Genomic DNA, 5835 nt, shown 5'->3' on the forward strand with positions numbered 1-5835 from the left:
TTTACAACACTCCCCCTTGAATGACATATTACAAAATATCTGCCTCGTTAAAATCTTGTTTGATAAAAATCTAATGGGACAAAAATCAAACGAAGGAAAAAGAGTACAGTTATTTTAGAGTACTAAAAATAAATGCTGCCTCATTAAAATCTTGCTAGGAAAAATCAGTGGGACAAAACCTAAGCTAAGGAAAATAGTACAGCTACTCCCCCTGACGTTGATCACTGAAAATCTTTGAGTCGACGCATTCCAATCTCATGAACTAATTTCTTGAATGTAGATGTTGGCAATACTTTTATGATAAATCGGCCACATTGTCATTTGAGCGAATTTGTTGGATATCGATGTCGTCATTCTTTTGAAACTCATATGTATGAAAGAATTTTGAAGAAATATGCTTCGTCCTATCACCTTTGATATAGCTTCCTCTGAGTTGTGCAATACAAGTTGCATTGTCTTCATACAAAATTGTTGGACTATCCTTTCTTGAAATTAATCCGCATGATACTTGGATATGATGGGTCATGTTTCTCAACCATACACATTCTCGGCCTGCTTCATGAATTGCAATAATTTCATAATAATTTGAAGATTTAGCTGTCAAGAATTGCTTCACAGATCTCTATGATATAGTCGTTCCTCCACGTGTAAACACACAACCTGTTTGTGATTTAACTTTATGTGGTTCAGATAGATAACCTGCATCTGCATATCCCACTAAAGCAGATCCCGACTTTTGAGAATAAAATAATTCCAAATCAATAGTACCCTTTAGGTAACGAAAAATATGTTTAACACAATTTCAATGTCTTTGAGTTGGTATAGAGCTATATCTTGCAAGAAGATTTACAGAAAAAGTTATGTCGGGTCGAGTGCAATTTGCAAGATAAGTTAATGCTCCAATTGCACTAAAATATGGTACTTCAGGACCAAGACCTTTTCTCCATCTTCAAGTGGACGAAATGGGTCTTTTTTCACATCAAGTGATCGAACAACCATAGGTGATGCCAATGGATGTACATTATCCATGTAAAAACGTTTTAAAACTTTTTTTGTATACGTAGATTGGTGAACAAATAATCTATCTACGAAATGTTCAATCTCCAATCCAAGACAAAATTTGATTTTTCCCAAATCATTCATCTCAAATTCATTTTTCAAATAATTAGCAGTATTATTGAGCTCTTCAGGAGTTCCAATTAAATTTAAATAATCAATATAAACTGCCACAATTGCAAATCCACTTTTTGTTTTCTTTGTGAAAACACAGGGGTAGACATCGTCATTTTTATACCCCTCATTCAACAAATATTCGCTACGGCGATTATACCACATGCGTCCGGATTGTTTTAATTCATATAATGATCTTTGCAATTTAATTGAAAACATAATTCTCAGGCATGTATCATTTGTTCCTGGTACCTTAAATCCTTCAGGGACTTTCATATATATGTCACTATCAAGTGAACCATACAAATATGCAGTTACTACATTCATAAGGCGCATATCAAGATTTTGTGATATAGTCAAACTAATTAAGAATTTAAAAGTGATGGTGTCCATTACAGGAGAATATGTTTCCTCATAATCAATTTCTGGTCTTTGTGAGAAATCTTGAGCTACTAGTCGAGCTTTGTAACTTGTAATTTCATTATTTTCATTCCTCTTATCTTCACTCTCGTCTTCAATCAAAATCTCATATTTTTCTGATAATCCTATAGGGATAGTATCAACCTTGCCACTTGTTTCATCACAATTGCAATCTAATTTAACTCCCTTTATCAAATCCCCAGAGTCTTCAACAACACTACCAAAAGCTTCATCATTTTTACAATGCTCAGAAAACCCATCAAGGTTTTGCCCTCTATGATTACTTTCTTCTTGAATTTTTTCTGTAGCTTGAGAATCAGGCAAGTCCTTCCTTGGTTTATTTCCATGAACCCAAGGAGCTAAAATCGACTTATTTCTTGAACTAGAGCTCGCAGAGCTATCCCCAGAAGTATTATCCTCACTTACTGTCACAGTAACGACACCCTCAGATAACGGCAGCAGATGTTCTTCATAATCCTGAATCGAATCATCACTCTCTTGTTTATGTTCTTCCCAAGGGAATTTCTCTCTTAAAGAAGGGATTTTGAGGGACCATTTATCTTGAATTTTTTCAATAAAGCTTGGCCTGGGTTTTCTCTTCTTCTTTACAGGGTTGGTTTCGTGTTGAACGGATTTTGTGCAAGAAATTTTCAATTTTTGACCTCGAAATCTGTTTGAACAATGGGGTTGTGAGTGAAATGTGATCAAGTAGAAAGATTGAGAAGAATATGAAGATGAAGCAGAGAACAAATTCGAAGGCAGGGGTGAAGGAGCCATGGTGATGAGGTTGAAGAATCTCTGCGAGAACGAGCCTTAAAAAGATGGCCTGAAAATTTCTGACTAACCCAAATTGCCAATGAAAATGGGTTTAGGAATTTTACATAAATAGCATTAAATGTGGGAAACTATGATCACTTGGCATCTTAATAGTTAATAGAATAGAACTAATGAATAGCTCAAGCACTTTACCTTAAAAATTTTAAATTATCTAATAGGGATGGGAAAATATTTCGCGACCGCCCGATATTACAGTGTCCTATCTCGAACAGAAGGGAAATTTCTACTTCATTAGAAGATCATGGGAATGAAGAACATGGTCCCTGTCCCAAATTTCTTATACATTCCTAAATCTTATAATTTTAGAAAATATTAAAAAAATAATTAAACAACATATTAAATGGAGATATTATAATTCACGCTCCTCTCTTCTTCTCTCGATAATCTTGTCAAAGCGGTCTCATTTGCTTGACCTTATACCTTCAATTTTTTATTTTTTAAGACAATATCAAACACACCTCTCGAACTTTTACGCGCAATCACTTTTACTCATACCTCATATAAGTTGGGTTTATTATCAAGTAAAGAAGAAATTTTCTACAATTCGTGCAGTTATGGTTAATTCGTTCAAAGTAAACTATGTAAATATAAATTGACATATAGTAAATAGAATTCGTTTGACGTTGTTTAAATTTAACTATATGTATTTAGTTATTTTGTTTATAGGTAGGATTACTTTTGTGAACATTTATGTTTAGACATATATCAAATTTAATTTGACAAATTAGTTATTTACGAGTATAAATAAATATCAAATAATAAAAAATGATATTATGATATTCTTTTGAAATATTTTAATGATTAATATATTAAAATTCGACTGTATAACAATGTCATCATTAAATAATAAATTCTGAGGGTATGCAATGATTTAATGAATTAATGTATACTATATTTTAATTAAATTTTACTTGAATTGATTCAAAATAATATGTTTAGTAGACAAATAAGTGTACTTCAAGATATATTTTTCTTCTAGGTGGAGGAGTTGTATCTTCGAGAACTAGTAAGAAGTTATAATTGCATCTACTACAATGAAGGTAGAACTAATTGGTTTCTATAAAGCTACAACACTCATCTGAAATTGCAAGAATAAAGTGCATCGTCAATATATAATTTTGTATTATTTTGTAAAATAATACAAACTCTTCCGGAGCCTTTAACGATATTTGATGCACCTAATATTGTATTGACATTATTCTCTTTTAATATTAAGTCAAAAAAATATTTTTTTGTCTTGAAAAATAGTATGTGTAGTTGCACTATCAATCAAGCAGGTGTCTTGACAATCCACCATGAATCTATCAATATAACAAAATAGATATATTTTAAAAAAACTTGAATTTAAATTCAAAATGATAACCATAATTAATACTATGAAATTAACGATGCATAATAAAGTTCAAAATTTTTGCGAAAAGTAAAAACATATTTCAAACTAAATTTCTAAAATAAAGGGAAATGCTAAAAATATAAAATAAAAAAATAAAAACTAATCTATATCGTCCATCACACCACCCCTAGTCAAATTGTCAATATTTCCATTTGGATCATCAAAGAAATCGGAGATACCTAATGAGTCACATCAATTGGACCATTATAGTCAATTTGCCTCCACTTTTCCCTTTCCCTTAATTGATTTTTGGTAGAGATCCACAAAATATTTTACCGTACAACAGGTACGTGTCCAATGCCCTTTCATTCCACATCTTAAACAACTTTCTTCATGTACTTAAAAAAAAAAAAAAAAAAAAAAAAGATTTGTGTCAATTTATATATTTGTTTGGATATATATCTATAATTTCATTTATTCTCTTGCAGCTCGGCTGGTTAGAGCATCTGTTTAGTAAGTTGGAGGTCTTAAGTATTGGCGGATCCAACATTCGAGGTCCTGATCCGCCACTGGTTGGAGCTATGCGATTTTTTTACTGCCAATTTTCAATTGTTAAATCTTAGAAAATATGTATGGATGTACTCATTTAATGTGTTGCCCTGTGTGTGTATCAAATATGAATTATTCTGATAGACAAATATCCGTGCAAACAAAATAGATCAAGTCTTAGAGGAAGAAAAATGATTACATAATATAAGGGGTACCCCATGTATCGCCCCAAGTCAATTACTCTTTTATTTTATTTATAAAAACATAGAAATGTTACCGAATATCTCCTCTATCTAATTTAAGCAAAATTTTCTCTCTTTTTATTATTTATTTGATTTGATCAGTAAATTGATAAAGAGAATTCAACGATTTAAATTGATCAATAAATTGATAAAGATAATCCAAAGGTTTAAATAAATTTAAATATGTTGTGAAAAGAGAAGCAAACAGAAAGAAATCAATAGACTTGTGTGTATTTTATTAAGAACCAAAGCCCTGTATTTATGGGGCAGAATCAGGGATACAACAGTAATTATTTCTAGGGCTGCAAGGGTGTAATTGCCATTCACCTCTAAACCCTAATAAACTTTCCTTTTACAACACTCCCCCTTGAATGACATATTACAAAATATCTGCCTCGTTAAAATCTTGTTTGATAAAAATCTAATGGGACAAAAATCAAACGAAGGAAAAAGAGTACAGTTATTTTAGAGTACTAAAAATAAATGCTGCCTCATTAAAATCTTGCTAGGAAAAATCAGTGGGACAAAACCTAAGCTAAGGAAAAATAGTACAGCTACTCCCCCTGACGTTGATCACTGAAAATCTTTGAGTCGACGTATTCCAATCTCATGAACTAATTTCTTGAATGTAGATGTTGGCAATACTTTTATGATAAATCGGCCACATTGTCATTTGAGCGAATTTGTTGGATATCGATGTCGTCATTCTTTTGAAACTCATATGTATGAAAGAATTTTGAAGAAATATGCTTCGTCCTATCACCTTTGATATAGCTTCCTCTGAGTTGTGCAATACAAGTTGCATTGTCTTCATACAAAATTGTTGGACTATCCTTTCTTGAAATTAATCCGCATGATACTTGGATATGATGGGTCATGTTTCTCAACCATACACATTCTCGCCCTGCTTCATGAATTGCAATAATTTCATAATGATTTGAAGATTTAGCTGTCAAGAATTGCTTCACAGATCTCCATGATATAGTCGTTCCTCCACGTGTAAACACACAACCTGTTTGTGATTTAACTTTATGTGGCTCAGATAGATAACCTGCATCTGCATATCCCACTAAAGCAGATCCCGACTTTTGAGAATAAAATAATTCCAAATCAATAGTACCCTTTAGGTAACGAAAAATATGTTTAACACAATTTCAATGTCTTTGAGTTGGTATAGAGCTATATCTTGCAAGAAGATTTACAGAAAAAGTTATGTCGGGTCGAGTGCAATTTGCAAGATAAGTTAATGCTCCAATTGCACTAAAATATGGTACTTCAGGACCA

Source organism: Olea europaea, chromosome 11 (genome assembly GCF_002742605.1).
Source record: "Olea europaea var. sylvestris chromosome 11, O_europaea_v1, whole genome shotgun sequence".
Taxonomy (NCBI): Eukaryota; Viridiplantae; Streptophyta; class Magnoliopsida; order Lamiales; family Oleaceae; genus Olea; species Olea europaea.